We start from the raw sequence: 16,295 nt of genomic DNA on the forward strand, positions 1-16,295 counted from the left end.
CCAGGATAGTAGAGCTGATTTTCCAGCAAAGGAGTAAGACTCCTCCCATGGAGTTGGCGATTGCTGGCTGTGAAGTTCTGGGAGTTGAAGTCCACATGCCATAAAATTGTCAAGGTTGAGAAACACTGGGTTTGTAAATAGAACAACACAGAGAATGGTAAATCATAGGAAACTTTAATGAACGGGGTTTTGACTGAACTATGCATGTGTCATGTTTAGTATTATTGAAGCTATTGTTCCATATTTTCACTAGCAAACCATTCAATGACAATGGATCCGAAGAACATCAGGAATAGAAAATATAGTGAGGATTTCTTACAATATGGTTTTACCTCAATATTTGCAGCGGGAATCGATGAAGCCGAACAAACTGAAATGCCATTTTGAGAGCAAGCATCTGAGCTATGCTGGCAAGGATACCAACTATTTTAGAACCAAAGCTGATGGACTCAAGAAAGCCAGACTTGACACTGGTGGTAAGTGCCACAAACAAAACGTAGCAGCCGTTGAAGCTTCATATGTGATGATACTCAGAATCGCCAGAGCTATGAAACCTCACACCATTGTTGAGGAGTTAGTGATCGGAATTGAATTTGTGACGAAATTGAGTGCAGTTTCCTTGTCCAATGACACTGTCCGCAGAAGAATAGATGACATTTCTGCTGATATTCTTGATCAGGTAATCCAAGAAATTAAATCTGCTCCACTTCCAATATTTAGTATCCAGCTTGATGAATCTACAGACGTTGCAAACTGTTCCTAGTTACTGGTTTACGTGAGGTATATTAACGATGGCGACTTTAAAGATGAGTTTCTGTTTTGCAAACCTCTTGAAGCGACAACTACTGCACGTGATGTATTTGACACAGTTGGTTCATTTCTGAAAGATATCTTGGGAAAAGGTTTGTGGTGTTTGCACAGATGGTACTCCAGCTATGCTAGGATATAGATCTGGATTTCAATGTTTAGTATTGAATGAGTCACCAAAAGTCATTGGAACTCACTGTATGATTCATCGGCAAATATTAGCAACAAAGACACTGCCACAAGAGTTACGAGAAGTAATGAAAAGTGTCATAAATTCTGTCAATTTTGTAAAGGGAAGCAGTTTAAACACACAACTGTTTTCACAACTGTGCAACGAGTTGGACGTGCCAACCAATGCTCTGCTATTTCACACTGAAGTGAGATGGTTGTTGAAAGGAAAAGTTTTAAAATGTGTTTTTGAGCTTCATGATGAACTCAAAACTTTTTTTAGTCAGAAAGCAAGACTGTAATTTGAAGCTCTTTTCAGCGATAAGAGTGAACTGCAGAAAATAGCTTGCTTGGTTGACATCTTTGCCATCTTGAATGAGTTAAATTTATCACTGCAAGGACTAATGCAGCGTGCCTTGATTTGCCTGAAAAGATCCGATCATTCCAAATGAAATTGCAGCTTTGGCAAAAAAATTGGATGAAAATAAAATTTACATGTTGCCGACCTTATCTGCTTTCTTTGAGGAACATGACATTGAACTAGACAACAGGATTACGATGATAAGTTCTGTTAAAGAACATCTGGGCATGCTTGCAGATGAAACCTGATTGTACTTTCCAAATCTACCTGACACCCCATTTGCATTTGCCAGAAGCCCATTCACAGTCAACGTTGAAAATGTTCCTGAGACAGCACAAGAGGAGTTCATTGAACTTATTAACAGCGATGCAGCGAGAACTGATTTCTCCACAATGCCAGTTACAAAATTCTGGATCAAATGTTTGCAGTCATATCCTGTTCTGTCTGAGACTATGTTGCGCCTTCTTCTTCCATTTCCAACAACATGTCTTTGTGAAACCGTTTTGCAGCTTGTTGGTTATCAAGTCTTTTTCACCAGATCAGAAATTCTTGGGGCAATCTTTGCAAGAACACAAGGAATCATCTTCCACAACAAGTCTACTTCTGTATTTAGACTTGATAACCAACAAGCTGGAAAACCCTGTTTCATAGCAAAGCATTGTTTGGCGCATCCAACTCGTTGCACAGTTGTGAAAACAGTCGTGTGTTTAAACTGCTTGTCTTTACAAAGTTGACAGAATTTGTGATGTTTTTCATTACTTCTCATTACTCTTGTGGCAGTGTCTTTGTTGCTAATATTTGCCGATGAATCATACAGTGAGTTCCAATGACTTTTGGTGACTCATTCAGTTCCAAACATTGAAATCCAGATCTACATTCTAGCATAGCTGGAGCACCATCTGTGCAAACACCACAAACCTTTTCCCAAGATATCTTATGCTCTTTCAGAAATGAACCAACTGTGTCAAATACATCACGTGCAGTAGTTGTCGTTTCAAGAGGTTTGCAAAACAGAAACTCATCTTTAAAGTTGCCATCGTTAATATACCTCACGTAAACCAGTAACTGGGAACAGTTTGCAATGTCTGTAGATTCATCAAGCTGGATACTAAATATTGGAAGTGGAGCAGATTTAATTTCTTGGATTACCTGATCAAGAATATCAGCAGACATGTCATCTATTCTTCTGCAGACAGTGTCATTGGACAAGGAAACTGCACTCAATTTCGTCGCAAATTCATCTCCGATCATAAGTCGAATAATGTCTTTGGCTGCTGGCAACAGTAACTCCTCAGCAATGGTGTGAGGTTTCATAGCTCTGGCGATTCTGAGTGCAACCACATATAAAGCTTCAACAGCTGCTACGATTTGTTTGTGATATTTGCCATCAGTGTCAAGTCTGGCTTTCTTGAGTCCATCAGCTTATGTTCTAAAATAGTTGGTATCCTTGCCAGCATAGCTGGATGCTTGCTCTCAAAATGACATTTCAGTTTGTTCGGCTTCATCGATTCGGCTGATAGAACTTCGAAACAAATCGGTTTCTCGATTCCCACTGCAAATATTGAGGTAAAACCATATTGTAAGAAATCCTCACTATATTTCCTTTTCCTGATGTTCTTCGGATCCATTGTCATTGAATGGTTTGCTAGTGAAAATATGGAACAATAGCTTCAATAATACAAAATATGACACATGGCATAGTTCAGTCAAAACTAAAGTTTCCTATGATTTACCATTCTCTGTGTTGTTCTATTTACAAACCCAGTGTTTCTCAACCTTGACACTTTTATAGCATGTAGACTTCAACTCCCAGAACTTCACAGCCAGCAATCGCCAACTCCATGGGAGGAGTCTTACTCCTTTGCTGGAAAATCAGCTCTACTATCCTGGGAAAGAAACCAGGCTCATGCAATTTAGATTTTTAGTCAGAGATCTGAGACCATGAGAAACCACAAGTCCATATTTAGGTGGCCACATAACCGAGTATTCATCATGATTTGGGAGCCCAAGATGCACCACCCAATCTCAGGGAGTGTAGGCAGAATCTGCCCAATATTTGCTGAAATACGTTGCACTCAGATTTCATTCTGGAAATGAAATATTAAAAAGGAAAAGAGCAGAATAAATCAACTTTTATTCCCCATTTCCAAACCGTCTTCCTGGAAGTCATAACATGTAATTAAGCACTTCAACAAAGTAATTACTCCATTATTTGAGTAGGCAATCAATTAAGAAGTTGCACCATGTAAGGAAAGAAAAGAAAATTAAACAAAAGAAGAAAAGAAAAAGAAAAGAAAAGGAAAGGGGACAAGAGGACAGGACAGGACAGGCTAAAGAACAAGAGAGGAGGAAAGGGGAGGGGGAGGAGAGGAGAAAAAGAAAAAAGGAAAGAAAAAAGGAAAGAAAGGAGGGGAGAGGAGAGAGAGGGGAGGGAAGGAGAGGAGAGAAAAGAAAGGGTGAGGGGACAGGAGAGGGGGAGAAAGGGGGGTAGAAGAAAGAAAACTCTGCTTCTTGCGTGAAGCCGGCAATCGCAGAGCAAAACGCCCATTCGGTGTGGCAGCAGGCTGGTCCAGACACTCCTGGGTGGCCATGGCAATCGGCAGTGACGGCGCAGGCCAACCACCGGCTGGGCAACCAGCTGGCCCAGCCCAAGGGAAGTAAGCCACCCGCCGGGCCCCACATGCGCCAGCTACCCTCCCAGCGCCCACCAATGCCCCGCTAGCCTTATCTTGGCCATTGCCTGTTCAGTGTGGCGGCAGGCAGGTCCAGGCACTCCTGGGCAGCCATGGCAAGCGGCAGTGATGGCGCAAGCGGACCACCCGCTGGGCCACCATCTGGCCCAGCCCAAGGGAGGTAAGCCATCCACCAGGCCCCATATGTGCCAGCTACCCTCCCAGCATCTGCCGCTAGCCTCACCATGGCCACTGCCCATTTGGTGCGCCTGCAGGCAGGCCCAGGTGCTCCTGGGCGGCCCTCCCACCGGCTGGCCCTCTTTTACTTTCATTTAGTAGTTGCTCATCAGGGAGGGGTAGAAACTTCCAGAAAGCTCGCCTTAGCTGCAGACAACTTGCAGCAACGTTTGCCAACTGGGACTTCTGGCAGGCTCAGCAGGGCAGAGACAGCCTGGACAATTACTATTGGCTTTTGAAAGCCAATAGAATTAGACTCTATTCAAGAGAATCTATTGGTGTTTGAAAGCCAATAGAATCTATTGGCTTTCGAACGCCAGCAGAATAGACTCTCTTGAATAGAGTCTATTCTATTGGCTTTCAAAAGCCGATAGAATAAGAGGGAGTAGTGCAGGTCATGAAAAAGGGGAAAAAAACCAAACAAAAATGCCGGACTGCGTTTCATAAGGATTCTATGAGGAAAAACTCCAGGACTATGGCGACCGCTGTGAAATGGTCATTCAACCCCAAAAGGGGTCGCGACCCACAGGTTGAGAACCGCTGAACTAGGAGATGGTGTATTTGAGTAGCAGGGAGGGGTGCAAAGTTCCTGCCAATTCACCTTCACTGTAGACAACTTACATGTGCAAAGTTTGCTGGCTGGTTGTTTTGGCGTGCTCAGCAGCAATTCCTATTGGCTTTCGAAAGCCAATAGGGGGAGTATCACAGGTCATGCAAAAGTTGAAAAAAAACCCATCACAAAAAGATGCCGGAGAACAAAACTAAAATATTATTGAAAAATATGTCTATGAAGGGAAAAGATATTATAGTTGAAGCAACAGTTATGAAGTAGTTAATAATGTTAAGTATTTAGGAGTATATATCACAACATCTAATGGAAAATTGTATAAGAATAATTATGAACACTTATGGGTAAAAGTACAAAAAGATTTAAATGATTGGCAAAAATTACAACTATCGTTGCTGGGGAGAATCTCAGTAGTAAAGATGAATGTTCTACCAAAATTTCTTTTTTTGTTTCAGATGATACCTATCTTAAAAAAGGATGCTAGTTTGCATGAGTGGCAGAAAGCTATCAATAAATTTATCTGGGGTAGGAAGAAATCAAGGGTAAAGTTTAAGATTTTACAAGACACTCGAGAAAGAGGTGGACTTAAAGCACCTAATTTGAAATTATATTATGATGTGGCCACTTTAACTTTAATAAGTGATTGGCTTAATTTAACAAATAAAAATATTCTTGCTCTTGAAGGTTGGGATTTATTATATGGTTGGCATGCATATTTAATTTTTGACAAGAAAGTAGATCTGGTTTTTAAGTCACACATTTTAAGAAATGCTTTACTTCGAGTTTGGAAGAAATATTATTATAAGTTAAATTATAAAATACCTATTTGGGGGACAAGCAATTCAGGGGGCTTCTAAGGGGGTGAATTTTGATAATATTTCGTATAAAGAATTACTTATTTGGTCGGGTACTGATTGGCAACTAAAGTCTTCAGATTTGTTAAGGCAAGAAAATATTTTACAATCATGGTTTCAATATTTGCAAATAGTGGAGAGGTGGACCTTAGCTAAGAAAGTGGGAATCACCTTAGCAGATGAAAATTTGGTAATTCAGATTAAAGATCAGAAATATGCTCATATTAAAAGAATTTACAATGAGTTAATAAAATTGGATTCGGAAACAGAGCTAGTAAAAATTGTATGATTAAATGGGCTCAGAATATTCAGGAACCGATTTTATTGGATTTATGGGAGTTAATTTGGATTAGAAATGTTAAATTTACACAGGCTCAAAATTTGAGGGAAAATTTTTATAAAATGTTTTATAGATGACATCTGGATCCTAAAAAGTTGTCTTGTATGTACCCGAACCTGCAACCCAAATGTTGGAGATGTGGTAGCTTGGATGCAACTTATTTTCATGTGTGGTGGACTTGTAAAAATATTAAAGCCTTTTGGATTATGATTTGGTGGAACATTCAAAAGGTTTTTAAGAGGAAGATTAAGTTTACTCCCCAATTATTTCTTTTGGGTATTTTTGTGGATTTTGATGCTAAAGAAACTATTTTAATGTTGAATTTAATAACAGCAGCAAGATTACTGGTGGGTCAATATTGGAAGAAAGACTCCCTGCTTTCTTTAGAAGAATGGGTATTTAAGGTTTTTAATTTAGCAGAAATGGCTAAAATTTCTGCTTATTTAAAGGACCATTCACAAGAGAGATATGTTATTGTATGGAGAAGATGGATAGAATATGTTCAGAAGAAATATGGAACTACAAAATTTTATTTATTTTATGAGTAATGGATTTGTTTATAAAATTATGATGTTAAAGTTTGAAGAGAGTTAAGGGTTAGTATGATTTTGGTTATTGTATAATTAGTAAACTTAAGTAGATTATGTTTAATATGTTTGTATAACCCTGTACTTGGACCGGGGAAGTTGGGGGGAGGGGGGAGGGGGGTGGGGGAGGATGGGTTGGAGGTTAAATAGGTCAAGTAAGTAGAAATAGTTGTTGGTTTTTTGTATATAATATTGATGTTTTAACTTGGAGAGAGGAATTGCTCTGGCATTTCCCCTGGATCGCATCCGGAGTGAGAAGATAGGAGGAAGGGGAGAAGTAAATAGGAAGGTTGAGGAGAAGGAGGAGAGGGGGAGAGTGAGGAAGAAGAGGGAAAGAGGGAAGTGAGAGAAGAGGTTAGAGGGTGGATGTGGTTTGGGGGGAAATGGGTGAGCAATACCGAAAATTGTGTGTATAAATTTACTTTATTCTTTATCTGAAATATTTTTTATGAATGTAATGAAAAGTTGAAAATAAAAAAATCTTTTACAAAAAAAAAAAAGATGCTGGAACACCGTTCTGAGCGTTCTGTGAGAAAAAAAAGCCTGCAGCTTAGTCTTTAAATATCGAAAAGGAGGACATGTAGGAGGACACTTTTCGAGGGAGGACAGAACTCACAAAAGGAGGACTGTTCTCCCTAAAGGAGGACGGTTGGTCACCTTATGAAAAGGCATGGAAGAATGATTTCCATGGGTGAATTACTGCATTAAACAGTACACAAGCTGTACACCAGGCCTTAATCAAGGGGGACTTCTATCTCGCCAGTAACAGGTTGGGCTTCACTGGACTGAGGCTTAACAGAATTGGGCCATGTCCAACTCCTCACTGATTTGAGATACTTATTGGCGCACAAGGTTAAGCCAGGGTTATTAAACCTCAATTTGCTAAACAGGGCTTGGCTTGACGCCAAAAACAAATCCTATACGAACACCACCAATATCTGTGAGTAATGGAATTGAGTGGCTCATGTAATTGCTATTAATACAACACTGGAGTAATCCCGCTTTGCTAGGTTACTTCATGATTCATGCAAGGTACAAAACCAGATCTGAAATAAACCAGGATATTTTTGGATTAAGATATAATGACATATTTTTGTGATTTTATAAAGCTTCTTGAGGTTTAAAAAGTTTATAAAGCATTGTGCAATTTTTTTTTTAAAAAAAACCACAACCATTTTATTTCTTCAGAAGGATTAGCACATGCTCCAGCCAAAGGAAGTAATAATTTAGTGCTTTGGATTAGCTGGTATTCATTCCAGACTGTCCATAAAAACCAGTAGGGGAGGAATAAAATAATTTTACAAGAAAAGCAGGTTATTGCTAAACCTTGGAATAAATTGAAATAGACCCATGTAATCATTTTTGGGGAGACAGGGGGATTGTGCAACTGTGGTTTAAATGACACTGGATAACTAAGATGTAGCCTGTTTGCTGTGGTCTTATTGTTTTAAAATAACCTGAGTTATTCCAACCATGGTTTATCATGAATTGAACTTATCCACTCTGTCCTTTGACTTTATAGAGTATATGAGTAGAAGAAGTAGGGAAAGTACTTTGGCCAGAGAGAAAGGTAGCTGAACAGAGTCTATTTAATGTACGTGTATGTGTGAGTGTACATAGGGTTAGGGTTATAAAAATCATTGCATGCGTACACATACATACACATACATGAGAGATACTCAAACACAATCAGCAAAGAAGAGATTCTGCTGTTTGGCATTCCTTCATGCTGATGACATTTGGACGTTGGCCTGACATTTCATCTTTCAATGGGCACAATGACTTCTGAAACTTCCATGGCAGAGGCCGAACGGTTCTTCTGATCCTTTTATCTCACTGTTGCTTCTGATAAAAAATATGAGGGAGATTGTTGTGCATACAGTGGGTGCGTATACTTCTTTCAGCTGGATATATCACTAGTCTTAAAGTGAAATATTCTTTAACTCATTTCAATCCTTCACCTTCCTCTCAGCTTAAATCCAGGAGGAATTTAAAGTCAATCTCATGTCCTGTGGCTTTAAGGTGTTGGACCAGGGAAGAAGTTGGTTCCTCTATTTTGACTGAGTTCTTGTGTTCTTCAATGCGTGCACTTATTCTTCTGTTGGTTTGTCCGTTGGTGGGGCAAGTGGTGCATGGGATTTCATATACTCCTTGCTTTTCTAACTCAATTTTGTCTTTGGGGTTTCTTAGGATGGTGGATATTTTTCTGTTTGTGCAGAATGCTGTCTTGATGTTGTGTTTGTGGAGGATCTTGCTGATTCTGTCTGTAGTGCCTTCTATGTATGGGAGGAGGGCTTTGCCGTTTTCTTGTTCCCTGTCTTGGATTTTAGTGGGGGTTTCTTTTTGGATTAGGTTGGTAATCTTATTTCTTTGGAATCCATTGGATGTTAGTACATTAGTAAGAGTGTGTAGTTTGGTTTTTAGGTGTCGTTCATCAGCTAAGCGTATATGAAATCCCATGCACCGCTTGCCCAAGAACTGAAGAATTGCTTCAATTCTTCCTCCCTCATGAATTAGAATAATTGATGTACTGGAAAGGGAGAGACACTTAATAACCTCAGACATAATTACTTAGTTGTTACTGCTAGATGAACGTAAGCATTGTGTCCTGCCATTATAACCATCTAGATTTTGGAAAGAGAAGTATAATTACAGATCCGGAAAAAGTGTCATTTAATATTCATTGCTGACACAATGTCAATTTTGAAATGATTCATAGATTGAACCAGAGTTTCTTCCTGATACACTAATGTGTATTTTTGTAAAAAAAAAATAATTGTATTAATTTAATAGTAATTCAAAGAATAATCCTCCTGAATTTTAGAATTTCTTGTGAGTTAATTTCAAGACATACTAAATCAATGTTTGGGATCTTATTATAGAGTTTAATATATTTTTCTAAAAAAATCTCTGATTTCAATTGTGCATTTATTCCAAGAATTCAATGAATACATATTTCATCCCAGTATTTCTTAACCTTGTTACATTTCTACCAAAAATAATAAAACTGTACCTTTGGGCTGATTACATTTCCAACATATCTTTGACACACACCCTTATACATCTTTGACAGTTTATCAGATGTTAAACACCATGGGTAAGAGCAGTACGTACCTTTGAAAAAAGCATGAGAAGTAGAATTTCTGTTACGAAAATTGCACTTTTCCTTTTTTGCAGCAAGTATAAAATGGCTGCTGCTGAAATACTTGTTTTTGACAGGTCCCACGGAAGTTAAAGCAGGTGAACATCCTCGCCATGGGTGCAACATAGAAATAGTGGCAAAATTGAAACCTTGCTTCATAACCGATGGGACAGGAACTGTGACTGCAGCAAATGCCTCAGGTTGGTTTGTTGAGCAATTTAAAAATAAGCCATCAAATCATGTATTTGGGTTTTAGTAATTTATCTTTATTTCACTTGAATGAAGGGGGGGACATTTTTCTAATTCAATTAATATAGTTTGAATTTAATGGAAGAAACATGAATTATTGGAGTGTGGTATTGTGATTAAGGTCTTAGACGAAGAATGCAGAGGAAGAATGCAAGTAGAAACTACATTTAACTAAAAAAACCATGCAAAATTATACCTAATGCTAAGACCATCTCCCTCAAAATAGGAAAAAAGGAAGAAACTGTGCCTACTGATCATTAATTACAATTGCAAAAATTTTGATTCTGGTGCTATATACTCTTCAATTAAATATGAACTTTTTTTTTAAAAAAAGCATCTATACATCCAACCTAAAAAGTTAATATTTGTTTTTCTCTTCAGGTATAAGTGATGGGGCTGCTGCTGTAATTCTTATGAAAAAATCAGAAGCAGTTAAACGAAATCTCACTCCTTTGGCACGGATCGTCTCTTTAGCTCAAGCTGCTATTGATCCTTCATTGATGGCAACAGTAGTCACCACGTCAATAAGAAAAGCTGTAAGTAGGAACAGTGTCCATTCACTGAACTAATGTGTTAATTCTGAAAAGTAAATTCTTTTTAAGCATAGTATATTCATACCATAATATGTATAACCTGTCCCAATCCTGATGAATTATGATAGCTTTACTAATAAATGTTTCATTCACTCTCTCTGTTACTGAATTTTTCCAGGTATTTTTTCTGGATATTAAATTGTGTGTATGTGTGTGTGTGTGTGTGTGTAATTGTGCACGGTCACATATGCTTTTGTGGAAAGAAAAGAAGTGCATTGGTCATTAGTGAAGATTGAACACTCAAATGTTAATTGAATTATGCATTTTTTCATAGCTATAGGAGGGCATAAGTCTAGCATAAGGGGAGACATTGGAATTGTATGCATTTGTGGGCTTATCCCATATGTGTGCTTAAATTTGAGACTAGAGTTTATTTCAGCACCATATCTTAAATACTGATTTGAGCATCAAATTATTTATTAGAAATGAACATTGTGTTGTAACCAGAACCTCATTTATCTCTTAAGTATTACAAATATATATTGGGGGGGGGGGGACAGAACTTTCTAACAGAATTCAGCCATGATTTTTTAACTGTCCTAATTGAACAAGCTTCTTGATCTTCTGTAGGTTGAAAAAGCTGGCTGGACATTGGATCAAGTGGATCTGTTTGAAATTAGTGAAGCTTTTGCTACTGTAGGTATTGTAATACCCAAAGAACTAAACCTGAAGCCCGAAAAGGTACGTTCAATATTGCCATAAAAGCACAATTATTGCAAATCTGTTTATTTATAGCCTGGAATGCATATTCTGCTCCAGATGAATAGGGCATGGAAATATATTTTGTTTGATGCAAACCTGCAATATTTGCTAGGTGGGATGGGAAGGGTAACATTCAAAGCAGTTTGTCATCTGAAATAATTTGCAGGGTATCAATCTGAGGAAACTTGACAAATAATGTAGATGGGGGATTCCTTCCAGTGCAAATTGGTGCTTCAATGATTAAGAGCTTATCTATCTGCTGTGATCCAGAACCTCTCAGAATCTTATGTTCATTTTTTAAAAATCTGCTTGTTAAATGTAAAGACATATTGAACATCAGATATAATTAGGTACTCAGTGATGCTAGTATTCAAATAAAATTTCCTTGACTTTTGGGGAAAAAAATTACATTCAGCTGTATACTTCTATTTATTTATTTATTTATTTTTATTTATATGCTGCCCAATCCCAAGGGACTCAGGGCGGCGTACAGAGTTAAAACAATAATCTAACAATAAAATAATACAATTATACAGCGTGTCCGATCATATCCCCCCCCCCCCGGGGACATCAGCCCCAGGCCTGCCGGAACAGGAGAGTTTTAACGGCTTTCTTAAAGGCCAGCAGGGTGGGAGTAGTTCGAACCTCAGGGGAAAGTTGATTCCACCAGGTCGGAGCCAACACAGAAAAGGCCCTTCCCCGAGGGCCCGCCAGCCGACATTGTCTGGCCGAGGGGACCTGAAGGAGGCCCAATCTATGGGACCTCACCGGTCTCTGGGAACAGTGTGGCAGTATGCGGTCCTGTAAGTAACCTGGCCCTATGCCATGAAGGGCTTTAAAGGTGATAACCAACACCTTGAATTGCGTCGGGAGACCTACAGGTAGCCAGTGCAGCTCGCGGAGGATAGGTGACACGTGGGCGTACCTTGGCGCACCCACAATCGCTCTCGCGGCTGCATTCTGAACCAACTGCAGCTTCCGAACACTCTTCAAGGGTAGCCCCATGTAGAGAGCGTTACAGTAATCCAGTCTTGAGGTGACAAGGGCATGAGTGACCGTGAGTAAAGCCTTCCGGTCCAAATAAGGCCGCAACTGGTGCACCAGGCGAACCTGGGCAAAGGTTCTAGTAGCACTTCACAAGAAACTTAGGAAACCAACATGGCTGCACAAAGATCTCTCAGACAAACTGAAAGACAAAAAGGACAACTACAAAAAATGGAAAGAGGGATACATAACTAAGGCTGATTATCAGCAGACAGCCAGAACATGCAAAGACGAAGTCAGGAAAGCAAAGGCTCAGAATGAACAAAGACTTGCAACAGAAATGAAGGATAATAAAAAAGGTTTCAACATATTAACAAGAAGAAAAAAGTCAAGGAAACTGTAGGTCCACTAAAGAGAGAAGATGGCAATGAAGTAACAGACAATAGAGAGAAAGTAGAGCTGCTTAATTTCTTCTTTGCATCAGTCTTCACACAAAAAGAAATTATAGCTCAACATACCAAAAAAAAACTACTGCAAAAAACTAGAAACAACAATTAAAATAAGCAAGAAAATGGTAAGAAAACACCTAGCCGACCTTGACAAATATAAATCACCCTGACCTGACAGATTACATCCCAGAGTTCTGAAGGACCTGGCAGATGTTATCTCTGAACCATTGCACCCTATCTTTCAAAAATCCTGGAGCACTGGGTACTTCCAGAGGATTGGAAAAGGGCTGATGTGGTCCCCATCTTTAAGAAAGGAAATAAAACAGACCCAGGAAACTACAGACCTTCAGTCTAACATCAATACCTGGGAAAATCCTGGAAAAGATAACAAAATAACAGATCTGTGAACAACTAGAAGCAAACAAAGTTATAACGGGTAGTCAGCACGGGTTTGTTAAAAAAAAGATCATGCCAAACCAAACTTATTTCATTCTTTGATAAAGTGACTAAATTAGTAGACCCGCGAAATGCTGTGGACATAGTATACTTAGATTTCAGTAAGGCATTTGACAAAGTAGACCACAATCTACTGCTTGGTAAGCGAGAAAAAGGTAGAATAGACAACATCACCACCAGGTGAATTTGTAGCGGGTTGACAAACTGTGCTCAAGAGTAGTCCTCAAAGGTACTACATACACATGGAGAGAAGTAAGCAGTGGAGTACCGCAAGGCTCCATCTTAGGCTCAGTACTTTTCAATATCTTCATAAATCACTTAGATAAGGGAATAGAAGGGGAACTCATCAAATTTTCAGATGACACTAAACTGGCAGGAATAGCCAACACCCCAGAAGACATGCTCAGGATCCAAAAAGATCTTGACAAACTTGAACAATGGGCCCTATCCAGCAAAATGAGTTTTAATGTGGAGAAAAACAAAGTTTTACATTTAGGCAGGAAAAATCAAAGTTACAACTATAATTAGGTGAGAACTAGCTCAAAAACAGTAACTGTGACAGGGACCTTGGAGTCCTAGTGGACAATCACTTGATTATGAGCCAGCAGTATGTAGCAGCAGCCGAAAAAACTAATACAATCCTGGGTTGTATAAACAAAGGTATAGAATCAAGATCATGCAAAATATTAGTACCGCTTTATAAAACCCTAGTGAAACCACACCTGGAATACTGCAACCAATTTTGGTCACCATACTACAAAAAAGATGTTGAGACTTTGGAAAAAGTTCAGAGAACAGCAAGTAAGATGATCAAAGGCCCGGAGACTAAAACATGTGAATAACAGCTGCAGGACTTGGGTTTGGCTAGTCTAAAGAAAAGAAGAAATAGGGGTGACATGATAGCAGTATTCCAGTATTTGAGGGGCTGCCACAAAGAAGAGGGGGTCAAATTATTCTCCAAAGCACCAGAGGGCAGGAGAAGAAACAATGGTTGGAAACTGATCAAAGAGAGAAGCAACCTGGAATTAAGGAGAAACTTCCTTAATTCTTATTGATGGTTTTACCTCAATATTTACAGCAGGAATCGAGAAGCCGCAATGTGTAATTTGTTGCGAAGTTCTATCAGCCGAATCAATGAAGCCAAACAAACTGAAACACCATTTTGAGAGCAAGCATCCAACTATGCTGGCAAGGATACCAACTATTTTAGAACCAAAGCTGATGGACTCAAGAAAGCCAGACTTGACACTGGTGGCAAGTACCACAAACAAAACGTAGCAGCCATTGAAGCTTCATATGTGGTGGCACTCAAAATCGTCAGAGCTATGAAACCTCACACCATTGCTGAGGAGTTACTGTTGCCAGCAGCCAAAGACATTGTTCGACTTATGATTGGAGATAAATTTGTGACGAAATTGAGTGCAGTTTCCTTGTCCAATGACACTGTCTGCAATTACACATTGCGGTTTCTCGATTCTCGCTGCAACTATTGAGGTAAAACCATATTGTAAGAAATCCTCACTATATTTCCTTTTCCTTATGTTCTTCGGATCCATTGTCATTGAATGGTTTGCTAGTGAAAATATGTAACAATAGCTTCAATAATACAAAACATGACACATGCATAGTTCAGTCAAAACCCCGTTCATTAAAGTTTCCTATGATTTACCATTCTCTGTGTTGTTCTATTTACAAACCCAGTGTTTCTCAACCTTGACAATTTTATGGCATGTGGACTTCAACTCCCAGGACTTCACAGCCAGCAATCGCCAACTCCATGGGAGGAGTCTTACTCCTTTGCTGGAAAATCAGCTCTACTATCCTGGGAAAGAAACCAATCTCATGCAATTCAGATTTTTAGCCAGAGATCTGAGACCATGAGAAACCACAAGTCCATATTTAGGTGGCCACATAACCGAGTATTCATCATGATTTGGGAGCCCAAGATGCACCACCCAACCTCAGGGAATGTAGGCAGAATCTGCCCAATATTTGCTGAAATAGGTTGCACTCAGATTTCATTCTGGGAATGAAATATTAAAAAGGAAAAGAGCAGAATAAATCAACTTTTATTCCCCATTTCCAAACCCTCTTCGTGGAAGTCATAACATGTAATTAAGCATTTCAACAAAGTAATTACTCCATTATTTGAGTAGGCAATCAATTAAGAAGTTGCACCATGTAAGGAAAGAAAAGAAAATTAAACAAAAGAAAGAAAAGAAAAAGAAAAGGAATGGAAAGGGGACAAGAGGACAGGACAGGACAGGCTAAAGAACAAGAGAGGAGGAAAGGGGAGGGGGAGGAGAGGAGAAAAAGAAAAAAGGAAAGAAAAAAGAAAAGAAAGGAGGGGAGAGGAGAGGAGAGGAGAGGGGAGGGAAGCAGAGGAGAGAAAAGAATGGGAGAGGGGACAGGAGAGGGGGAGAAAGGGGAGTAGAAGAAAGAAAACTCTGCTTCTTGCGCGGAGCCAGCAATCGCAGAGCAAGACGCCCATTCGGTGCGGCAGCAGGCAGGCCCAGGCGCTCCTGGGCGGCTATGGCAAGTGGCAGCGACAGCGCAGGCCGAGCACCGGCTGGGCCACCAGATGACCCAGCCTAAGGGAGGTAAGCCACCCGCCGGGCCCCACGCGTGCCAGCTACCCTCCCAGCGCCCACTGCTGCCCCGCTAGCCTTACCTTGGCCATCGCCTGTTCGGTGCGGCGGCAGGCAGGTCCAGGCACTCCTGGGCGGCCATGGCAAGCGGCAGCGACGGCGCAGGCCAACCACTGGCTAGGCCACCAGCTGGCCCAGCCCAAGGGAGGTAAGCCACCCGCTGGGCCCCACACACGCCAGCTACCCTCCCAGCACCCGCCGCTAGCCTCACCATGGCCACCGCCCGTTTAGTGCTGCAGCAGGCATGCCCAGGCGCTCCTGGGCGGCCCTCCCACCCTTGGCCCTCTTTTACTTACATTTAGTAGTTGCTCAGCAGGGAGGGGTGGAAACTTCCAGAAAGCTCGCCTTAGCTGCAGACAACTTGTAGCAACGTTTGCCAACTGGGACTTCTGGCGGGCTCAGCAGGGCAGAGACAGCCTGGACAATTCCTATTGGCTTTTGAAAGCCAATAGAATAGACTCTCTTGAACAGAGTCTAT

General features: G+C 40.2%; 1 pseudogene; it reads left to right on the forward strand.

Moving 5' to 3' along the window:
- The first annotated feature begins 322 nt into the window (after nucleotides 1-322).
- Nucleotides 323-14,662, forward strand: LOC120314816 (annotated as a pseudogene).
- Nucleotides 14,663-16,295: the final 1,633 nt, after the last annotated feature.

Source organism: Crotalus tigris, unplaced genomic scaffold (genome assembly GCF_016545835.1).
Source record: "Crotalus tigris isolate CLP2741 ecotype Arizona unplaced genomic scaffold, ASM1654583v1 scf7180000019007.31208882:3723066, whole genome shotgun sequence".
Lineage (NCBI taxonomy): Eukaryota > Metazoa > Chordata > Lepidosauria > Squamata > Viperidae > Crotalus > Crotalus tigris.